The sequence below is a fragment of the Zalophus californianus genome, chromosome 12 (genome assembly GCF_009762305.2).
Source record: "Zalophus californianus isolate mZalCal1 chromosome 12, mZalCal1.pri.v2, whole genome shotgun sequence".
Classification (NCBI taxonomy): Eukaryota; Metazoa; Chordata; class Mammalia; order Carnivora; family Otariidae; genus Zalophus; species Zalophus californianus.
Window position 1 is genome coordinate 30447767 of NC_045606.1, and position 12080 is coordinate 30459846.

The window sequence follows — 12080 nt, forward strand, 5'->3', positions numbered from 1 at the left end:
TTTCTATGGTAGAATGTTATAAATTAGAATTCCAGTTATGAATATGAATTCCACATCTCCCACATTCCAAAATCAATCATTCATAAATAGATGGAGAACTATAACAGGTATACATACTTTGTGCAAACTTTTATTTTTTATGTAAAATCAAATAGGACTTAACATAAATGCTATATGTCAAGTATTCTTTAGTGTAATAATAATTTTGAGCTATTAATGGGCTGCTGTTTCTCATACCTGTCATCCTTCATAAAGGCAACCTTGTTAGTTTTCTCTATATTGCCTCGGAGGAGGAACATACATACAGACTAGAACAAAGAAGTAAGTTAAACTTCTGAATGGACTTTTATAAATTTATATGAGACAATATTGAAACCCAGAGTCTTATCTTTAAGAGCCAGAAACTATGGAGGGGAAAAAAAGGCTTGGGGGATTCTAATGGTTTCCTACCATTCCCATATTGACTTGGTAGTAAGGTATAATATTATTAGATGTTTATTTTTAAAAAAAGAACTAAAGAGAAAGCAAGATGGTTGATTTCACTTTTTATTGTTGTTTAAACAAATAAAAGGTAAAACTCAGTACTAATGAAAAATTACTCCTGAAATGACTACCTCCTCCTTTTTTGAATATTCTTTTTTTTTCCTTAATTTTGAGATCCAATACTCTTTTTTTTTTTCCCCAGGCATGAAGAACACAATCTTTTATTGTATCAACACTAGATGCCTAATATTTAGCCTAGCATGGTGCAGAGAGGTTATGCTTGAAACAATAATAAGTACAGATTTCCTTGAATAGCAAGAACAACAACAAAGAATTAAAAACTTATAGGACACTCCTTATGCTGTAAGCATGAATCTGCTATGCATATATTTTCTTCTTCTTCTAGACAAGGTATGTAGTTGTTTGTTTATTTGTTTAGGAAGGTTTAAATTTTGTTATATTTCATCTTAAATGGTTTTAGATAGCATGCAATGGCTGGTACTTTTAAATCACTCTGGAATTCCTTCTATCTCTCTAAACACTTCTTGGCTGGCCTGGATTTTAAATGTTAGGGTTCTTCATGGTGACCTCCTGTGCCCACATCTCCTCTTTCTAATCTGTCTTCCTAAGTGATTTCATCCACTCCAGTGGCTTCAACTTCTCTCTCTACACTGATGACTCCTACATTTATATCTCCACTAATCTACTATTCAAATGCCCTGTTGGATGTGGCACTTGGCTTAAATGTGGAAGATTGTATTTTCCGAAGATGGCTGTAACAGTATTTCTCATCCAACATGCTCTTCATACAATACGGCTTTGACACTCTTCCCATTAAGAGGAGGGACTCCTCCCATTGAAATGGCACAGCCTCTGTGGCTATTTTAACTAATAGAGTATGCAGAAAGTGGTACTATGTGACTTCTGGAGATAGATCATCTAAAGGCTATCAGCCATCCATCATATAAGCAGTCCAGCTGCCATACTGTGAGGAAGCCCAAACTAGCCCATTCAGAAAAACCACACAAAGAGGCACCATGTAAAAAGATAAGTATGACTGGAGAGCTGCTTGCAGCTCCAACCTCCTCTCCAATAGGTATCTCTTGCTACATAACAAATTACCCCAAAATGTAGTGGCTTACAACAGCAAGCATTTATTACCTCTTAGTTTCTGTGGGTCAGGCACTCAGGAGTGGCTTAGCTGGACGATTTCCTTAGGGACTCTCACGAGGTTGCAATCAAACAAGATGTCCGCTAGGGCTTCAGTCATCTAGTCCCAAGATGGCTCACTCACATGATGATGGCAAGAGGTTTCATCCTTGGCAATTGGCTGGAGGACTCAATTCCTACCATGTGGGCCCTTCCATAGGGCTGCTCCAGTGTCCTCAAGCACATGGCAACTGGCCTCGCTGAAAGCAAGAGATCTAAGAGTGAGAGCAATGAGGAAGCTTCAGTGCTTTTATGACCTAGTTTCAGGAGTTACACATTGTCACTTCTATTTTATTCTGTTCACTGGAAATGAGTCACTCAGGCCAGCCCACACTCAAGGGGGTAGGGATCCGGCTCTACGTTTTGAAGGGATTTGTGGATACTTTCCATCCATTGTTACAGCTCCAGCCATTATCTGACTGCAAAGGCATGAGACCTGCAAGCTAGAACTATTTATCCAAGCCTTTCCTCAAATCCTCATCCATAGAAACTATAAGCAGTAATAAAATGATTATTGTTGTTTTAAGCCACTATGGTTTGGAGTAATCTTTTTTTCAGTACTAGCTAATCAGAACATGGAGTCTTTTGGACTAAACCCTAGAATGCCAGAAGCTACTCCATTCTTTTCTGGGATCTCCACAAATTTATCTGGGGTTTCTATTTCTTTCTCTTCCTCTGACCTAGGATTCTGACTCCAAGAAGGGAGTAGCATATGTGGTTCCTTCTCACCTACTACTGCTTGTTCTCTTGTCAAAATTTTCATTTCTTTTTGGCTGGGAAAACAGCTCTTATATCACCAGCATTCTTGCCATGCTCTGGTTCATGATGTAAATTCTGATCTAGGTGGTCTAGGCTCTTCTATTAGTTTTTAAATGAAAGTTTTTAGAATCCCCCAAGCCTTTTTTCTCCCTCCATAGTTTCTGGCTCTTAAAGATAAGACTCTGGGTTTCAATATTGTCTCATATAAATTTATAAAAGTCCATTCAGAAGTTTAACTTACTTCTTTGTTCTAGTCTGTATGTATGTTCCTCCTCCAAGGCAATATAGAGAAAACTAACAAGGTTGCCTTTATGAAGGATGACAGGTATGAGAAACAGCAGCCCATTAATAGCTCAAAGTTATTATTACACTAAAGAATACTTGACATATAGCATTTATGTTAAGTCCTATTTGATTTTACATAAAAAATAAAAGTTTGCACTCTTAATGGCAAAGCAAACTGGTGCAGCAACTGTGGAAAAAAAGATGGAGTTTCTCCAGAAAATTAAAAATAGAACTACCCTATGATCTAATAATCACACTATTGGGTATTTACCCAACAAATACAAAGACACTAATTCAAAGGGATACATACATCCCTCTGTTTACTGCAGCATTAGTTATAATAGCCAAACTATGGAAGCAGCCTAAGTGTCCATCAATAGATGAATGGATAAAGAAGATGTGGTATACATCCCACTGTAGATATATAATTCAGCCATAAGAAAGAATGAACTCTTGTCATTTGTTTTTTTTTTAAGATTTTATTTATTTATTTGAGAGATAGAGAGCGTGAGAGGGAAGAGGGTCAGAGGGAGAAGCAGATTCCCCACCGAGCAGGGAACCGGATGTGGGACTTGATCCCGGGACTCCAGGATCATGACCTGAGCTGAAGGCAATCGCTTAACCAACTGAGCCACCCAGGCGCCCAACTCTTGCCATTTGTAACAACATGGACGGAGCTAGAGAATATAATGCTAAGTGAAATGAGTCAGTCAGAGAAAGACAAATACCATATGATTTCATTCATACGTGGAATTTAAGAAACAAATGAGCAAAGGAAAATAAAGAAGAGAGAGAAACAAACCAAGAAAAAGACTCTTAACTATAGGGAACAGATAACCATTTGTTAACCAGCTGTTAACCTACCTCCCCTTTACCAGAGGGGAGATAGGTGGCGGGATGGGTGAAATAGGGGATTGAGATTACAGAATGCACTTATTGTGATGAAATAAAAGAAGATAAAATGATAAAAAGGAAATCTACATAAAGTATGTATTAGCTAATAAAAACATATCAATATTGGTTCATTAATTTTAACAAATATACCATATTAATATAAGATGTTATTAACAAGGGATACTGGGTGTGGAACATACGGGGACTCTATCATCTTCATTTTTCTACAAATCTAAAACTATTCTAAAAAATAAAGACGATTTTCAAAAATACAGTTTTTGGCTACATCTAGGGTTGATCTCTAAGTCTGTGCCCTTCCTTCCTCAATGTCTACCAATTAAAAGTCCAAATTTCTTAGCTTAGTATCCAAGGTCCTAGCAGATTGAAAAATACTGTCCCCTGATAATTTACAATTCTTCCTATCAAGAGGTGAAGTCTTTTCCTCTAATTCATATATGGGCTCGGTTAATGACTTACTAATGTGAAACAATTGGAGGCTTAGAAAGTGCTTGAGCATTGGGTCTTGCCTTCTTTGCTGCTCTTGGGACATGGCTGCTAGATGAACAAGCCCAAGGCAGAGAGCTGATGTGACAACATGGAGAAGTGAGCCACAGCCGCCATCAACCTATCAACTAGACACGTGAATGAGGCCACCCCAGCTGATCTTCCAGCTGACTTCAGCTGCACGAGTAAACCCAAGGAAAACAGCTGAAAAACTAACCAGCCGCTGCCAGCCCCAATTGCATACCCATTAAGTAGTGAGTAAATGTTTCAACACACTAAAAGTTGTTTTTTGGTGGGGGGGGGATGTTGTTGTTACATGACAAAGCAACAAAGATGAGCCGATTCATGCCTCCATTAACTTAACCCAGCCAAGTCACATTTCCAGGTTTGCTTTCCAGAATTCCCCTATGCGCCACCCAGATTACACGTGTTTTTATTCCCTAGAAATTCTTTGCACTTTCCTGAATATTTCCTCATGAAATTTTCTTCTACCTGAAGTGCCTTTACTCTCATATCTCTACTTAAAAAAATATCACTCATATTCCCCTTGTACAGAAAGTTTCATATATAAATATAAAGAGGGAGAGAAAATTTGGCTCACCACAGTTCCTCTTCGTATTTTTAAGAAACGCCTTGGTGAGAAGGGAGGGAGCTTGAAGGGCATTGCATGGATTAGAATATAGACTCAGCAGCAGAAACAGAAACCCAAAATAAAAATGGATTAAAAAGAAGAGAAGGGTGCCTGGGTGGCTCAATCAGTTAAGCCTCTGGAGAAAGTGAAAAGGAGGACAAGCTAATTCCTTTTGGGGGGGAGAAATCCAGATGGGGTATACTTCAGTTCTTGCTTACATCACATTGGCTAGTGATGGTCATACAATTATACCTGGTTGCACAGGAAGCTAGGAGATGTATTGTTACCTTGACACTCAAATATGCTACTAATACTAGGGAAGAAGGGAATAACAAATATGGGGATCAGTAATAGCCTCTACCACAAGTTAGATCATGCATATTAGCCTATTAAAATGCTATGTATAAGGCAAGAAGAGAAATGGGCTTTGTTCCTGAAAGAATAGGAGAGGAGAGAAAGAAGCCAGAGAAGTGGTGGAAGGTTATGACTACTCCCTGAAACCTTTAACTCTCCCACAAAACCTCTAAATTCTTGGAAAGAGAAACCCTGTCATAACTGGTGAAGAGATTCGATTCTTCGAGGTAAAATAGAGCGTATGCCAGGATGCAAGAATTAGAGGAAGGAGGAGCCATGTAAAACTTTGAGAACCTGCAGGAGAATATGGAAAGTTCTGAGCCTAAGTGGACTTTGGAAATGAAGCAATCTTATATTGCTTTCACGAGATGGGAGATAGGAGGCCCCAACATGTAAGTACCACCACAGGTCCTTTTAAATTCCACAACTTTTAAGCAAACAGGGGTGCTAAGAACAGGATTAAGCATAGTTGACAAAAAAAATAGTCAAAAAGAAATCAGTGTAGAATTCCTAATTATGCTACTTATAGCAACTATAAAGTTAGCAATTTGAGAGAGCTTTAGTTAGACTTGACACAGTGTTGAGTTTTAGCTATTGGAAATAAAGAAGAAGTATGAATCACTTTCTTAACTGAAAAGTAGGCTAAATGTGACCATCGCAGATTTTAAGAATCTCACCTAAATTTTTTCTCAACCACATTTTATGTACTGACACTAACACATCAATGAAGGAAACAGGATGGACTGGCCAATTTCCATCTTTCCAAATAGACTCCATAATATTAGTAGAAATGACCCAGCAGATGGACAAACTGAGCATTTCTGGCAGATTGCAACATGACTGATTACAAAATAATTCATTGCTGAAGAGGCCTTATCACCATTAGAAGCTGTTATGGAGAAAGTTTATTTAGAACCAAATAAATACAAACCAACAATCATCAGGAAGCCCTATGTGAGCATCCATGTGTCATTTTTCACAGAAAGTGATTCTTTCAGATGTTAACCAGGTACAATACAAGAAGACCTTCTTAGAAGAAATTCCTTGTTGAACAATATAGTCCTGTCCTTCCTATGTAAGCTTGTTGGGGAATGTCATTGAAGACACGACCACCGATTGACCCATGGGCAAGACCCTGGCACTTGGAGGCTCCTCAACCCCTCTCCCATCCTTAGAATGTGGGTTTTGCTTGCCTTTCAGCTCCCAGAGGCTGCCTTCAAGGACAGAGGCTTGAGATAGGGATGTGGTGTTGATTTAAACACCTACACAGCATATGTAACTGAGCCCAGGCAGGCCCTCTTTCTAAACTTTTAAGATTTGTGAGTGTGGGTGCAGGGATCCATTCATCTTACTGCTGCCCCAAGATAAGCCTCATATGTAAGTTCTCTTTGTTTATTAAAACTGCCACCTACCAACCTGGAGTAGTCTGCCTCTTTCCACCACCCAGCAGTTGTAAGCCACTTATCCTAGAGAAATCCAATTTTTAAAATCTTCGACCAATTTATTGTTTTCTCAAAATGTAGTTGCAGTGAAGAGAGAGGTAGGAAAGGCCTAAAAGCAAAGGCTTCAGATGCATTTTTGGTTTTAGCCACTGCAAGAGCCAGATTGCTTATAGAGTACTATATTTACTGTGACCTTTTCAAATAACATGGTTATTTATAACATCATGTATGAGATATTGTTGTATCATATATTTTCCCCGCAATTGGTCTACAATGGTAAAGCGGCATGGGTTCCTTCTCAGAGGAGATTCTTGTGAAAATTTATTACAGGCTCAAGATCAAGAGTGTTCTCAATAATGATTTCATGGCAGATGGCTCTTTGGCAAAGGAAAAGAAAGAAAAGACTGCAGCATCATGTGAAAGTGGGCTCCTGTTCAACAAAAATAGAGCTTATCCAATTATAATGGAAATAGAGAAAGGAGTTTCACCTTCAAAGAATGGCAGTAACAGCCTTATGTCATCCTACACCATGTTGAACTAACACAGGCCAAAGTCCAGCATAAGTGTTAATTTCTGGTAAGAAACATAAACAGAGGAAAAAGACATTAGTGATACTGTGACTGTGGGAGCCATACATCTTCCTTACTCTAGGTTTGCTGGTATCAGTATAATACTGCTGCAATGGCTACAATTCTAAAACAGGATGATATGTAATAGTATCGTTCACCAGCCTGAACAGATGGCCCACAGAAGCTCTGCTTTCCTAATCCTGTTATTCCCAATCTCATTAAATTAAAAATTATATATTACGTGTTTTTACCAGGTCTGCCCACTCAGGATGCAGTCATTATAACAAAGGTATCATGCTCTAGAAGTTAATTTGATGTGGCTATATCTAATCCATTGTCGCTGTTCTTAAATTGGGCAGGTATTAAAAGGCTAGGTTGAGATTTCAGGGAATTGTTTTTGGAGGAATTGCTACTTTGAGAAACAGTGTTTTCTGTTGAGTTTGGATTTTAAGTCTAACTATTTCAGGCCAAGAAAGACCTTTAGCTTGCATGTGTTTATATGCATCTGTTGTATGCATGTTAAAAGTATCCAGGGAAGCTTAGTAGCAGGGGTTTCCTCAAATAAGTGGCCATATCACTTTCTCCAGTGTATAAAGCACTTTGCCCAGAAACATGAACAGGCTTGTTTCCAAGGAGTTTCAGAGAAACAAAAGCCTCAAAACAATGCAATTTATAATACTCCTTTTCATATCTATCAGCAATAGACTGACATTTTGGAAGCCAGTTTAAAATAAATTAAAAAGGTGGGCGCCTGGGTGGCTCAGTTGGTTAAGTGACTGCCTCCGGCTCAGGTCATGATCCTGGAGTCCCGGGATCGAGTCCCGCATCGGGCTCCCTGCTCGGCGGGGAGTCTGCTTCTCCCTCTGACCCTCTTCCCTCTCGTGCTCTCTATCTCTCATTCTCTCTCTCTCAAAAGGATAAATAAAAATCTTTAAAAAAAATAAATTAAATAAAATAAATTAAAAGGTAACTAAAAATAGACTACCTGTTAGCTATTTTTATTTCAAGATAAATCTTTTTTTCCAATATAAATCTTAATGAATAATTTTTTTCTATCCCAATCCTCTTCACTGAGATAGAATTGTCACCCTAATAAATCCTACTCAATAGTCAAATAACACAATTCTCTCCTGTTTTTCTTTTTTGTTGTTGTTGTTGTTGTTGTTATGATGGCAAGACAAATAATAATACCTGACATTTTGGAGCACCTACTATTTGCCAGATATTGTTCAAAGTGCTTTGACTAGAACAAATATTGTTAAAATGTCTATACTGCCCAAAGCAATCTACAGATTTAACGCCATCCCTATCAAAATACCAACAGCATTTTTCACAGAACTAGAATAAACAATCCTAAAATTTGTATGGAAACACAAAAGACCCCAAATAGCCAGAACAATCTTGAAAAAGAAAAACAAAACTGGAGGTATCACAATTCCAATCTTCAAGTTCTATTACAAAGCTATAGTAATCAAAACAGCCTGGTATGGGCATAAAAATAGACACATGGATCAATAGAACAGAATAAAAAAACCAGAAATAAGCCCACAATTATATGGTCAGTTAATCTTCAACAAAGGAGGGTGCCTGGGTGGCTCAGTTGGTTAAGTGACTGCCTTCGGCTCAGGTCATGATCCCGGAGTCCCGGGATCGAGTCCCACATCAGGCTCCCTGCTCAGCAAAGGAGCCTGCTTCTCCCTCTGACCCTCCCCCCTCTCATGTACTCTCTCTCTCTCTCTCATTCTCTCTCTTTCAAATAAATAAATAAATCTTTAAAAAAAAAATCTTCGACAAAGGAGGAATGAATATCCAGTGGGAAAAAGACAGTGTCTTTAACAAATGGTGTTGGGAAAACTGGACAGCCACATGTAAAAGAATGAAACTGGACCACTTTCTTTCACTATACACAAAAATAAACTCAAAGGGGATGAAAGACCTAACTGTGAGACCTGAAACCATAAAAATCGTAGAAGAGAGCATAGGCAGTGATATCTGAGACATCAGCCAAAGCAACATTTTTCTAGATATGTCTCCTCGGGCAAGGGAAATAAAAGCAAAAATAAACTATTGGGACTACATTAACACACAAATCTCTGCACAGTGAAGGAAACAATCAACACAACTAAAAGGAAACCTACTGAATGGGAGAAGATCTTTGCAAATGATATATCCAATAAAGGGTTAGTATCCAAAATATATAAAGAACTGATACAACTCAACACCCAAAAAACCAACAATCCAATTAAAAAATGGGCAGAAGACATGAACAGACATTTCTCCAAAGAAGACACACAGATGAAAAGATGTTCATCATCACTTACCATCAGGGAAATGCAAGTCAAAACGCCAAGGAGATATCACCTCACAGCTGTCAGAATGGCTAAAATCATCAACACAAGAGACAACAGTGTTGGTGAGGGAAAAGGTGTTGGTGTTGGATGTGGAGGAAAAGGAACCCTGATGCACTCTTGGTGGGAAAGCAAACTGGTGCAGCCACTGTGGAAAAAGGATGGAGTTTCTTCAGAAAATTAAAAATAGAACTACCCTATGATCTAATAATCACACTATTGGGTATTTACCCAACAAATACAAAGATACTAATTCAAAGGGATACATGCATCCCTCTGTTTATTGCAGCATTATTTATAATAGCCAAACTATGGAAGCAGCCTAAGTGTCCGTCGATAGATGAATGAATAAAGAAGATGTGGTATATATCCCACTGTATATATATAATTCAGCCATAAGAAAGAATGAACTCTTGCCATTTGCAACAACATGGATGGAGCTAGAGAGTGTAATGCTAAGTGAAATGAGTCAGTCAGAGAAAGACAAATACCATATGATTTCATTCATATGTGGCATTTAAGAAACAAATGAGCAAAGGAAAAGAAAGAAGAGAAACAGACCAAGAAACAGACTCTGAACTACAGAGAACAGATGGTGACCAGAGGGAAGTCAGGTGGGGGGATGGGTGAAACAGGTGAAGGAGATTAAGAGTGCACTTATGATGAGCACTGAGTAATGTATAGAATTATTGAATCGCTATATTGTATTCCTGAAACTAATATAACACTGTATATTAACTATATTGGAATTAAAAAACTTAACAATATTAAATACAGATTTATAATGTAATTTAAAAGAAAAACACTGCACTTTGATGAAGCAAGACCAATGAGCATTGATCCACCTGTCCTAATACTTGCAATTCAGACTAATTTGATGATACCAAGTGATTTGATTCATATTTTGTCTTAATCCCTCATTAAGTTGTTAATAATGAGCAAGTTTTATGGGCAGTTGCAACAATTCAGTAAATTGGTACTTTAACCAAGAGTTTTTTACAAAGACACATTGAAAAACAACTACTACAATGTAGCCTCCTCCATTAGAAAATATGTACTTTGAGGGCAAGGACATTATCTCTCTTGATCTCTACCATATTCCTTCTCCCTAAAATAGTGCTCAGCACAAAGTAGGGTCTCAGGAAGGTCTGCAGAATGAAGTCAATGAAAGTGTACCAGAGATGCGCAAACTCCTGAAGTTATAAAGGTTACGCACATTCCTTATTTCTTTCTCATTTCTTTCACTGTGTATTCTGTGCAAGGGAATTTAGCAGTATATTGAAAAAAAAAAAAGAAGGGGATTAATCAATGACAAGTCTTTAAATGATAGAAGACCTTTCACATTTGGAAAGCATATCCCTTTGGTTTTCTTATTGATGAGGCTTGTCATTGGTCTACCATAGTCTAACACTTAACAAATTCAAACCACAGAATTCCCATCTTACTGTTGAAGCTACTACTCTGTAAAGAAAAAAAAAATCTTGCTAAACAACAGGGACATCTGCTGGTTAAAATGCAGTGCTTCTACCCTTAAAATACTACATCTAGACGGACAAGGAGATTTGGGCAATAAAGTAACTCCAAACCTTCTGTTAGACAAATACTCACTTTCAGAGCATTCTGTTAAAATAACCTCCTTGCGCTACAGTAATAATAAAAGGTAGCATGTATTTTATTCCAGAGTTAACAAGTAGTGACACTCTGAAAAAACAACGGAGCTCTCTCCGTAGTCAGTAACTATTGCCAAAGAAGAGAAATGGCTAGCTTCCTGATCTTCTGGCTTAAGATACTAATTATTTGTGATCTCAATAAACATTTAAGAATCTATTAAGTTAAAATATTGTGCCATATGCTGACAAACTGAAGCCATAAGATAAGGCAGAGGTGGCAGATTGTCCAGCCACCTCTGGGCATGTGCTGACCTCCAATCTTAGAGGAGGGGACTTAAAATCAATTAACTTTGCAAGAGAAACTGAGCCTACCCCTTACTAACACTGTGCTCTTTCCCTTTTATAAACATTATAGAGGCCAGTTGCTTTCTACAAAAACACTCTTTCCCATATTAACTGGACAAATGTTCTCCCATCTTTTACCCCCTACTATGGTGATTTCTTCTCATCTTTCCAGTCTCTGTTCACATGTCTTCTCAGAATGCCCTACTCTGAACACCCTATAGAAAGCTCACTTTCAGAGCATTCAATTTGTGTCCTCCTTAGAACTTACAAAACGTGGCAATTATTTACTGGCTTATTGTTATATTATCTCTCTCTCTCCTACGACAGACTGTAAAGGAACAGGTCTTTGAGTCTGGGTCCAGACATTCTCCCAATTTTAGTCAAGTAACTTAACTCTTTTATTTTGCACACACAAAAAAATTCAAGGACAGAATGAACACTTTTATCCTCATTTTCTGGGAATATCCAAAGTCTTGGTTCTCCATTTTCCTAACTGAAAGAAAAACCAAATTCTGCTAATGTCCCATTAATAAGTCTCAGTAAAGACCTATTGCAAAAGAAAAAGTGAGGAGGGTATAAAGAGGTGGTGACTAGATTGAGAGATTAAAAGAAGTGTGGAAATGAGACACCGACACAAAATGGGGGAC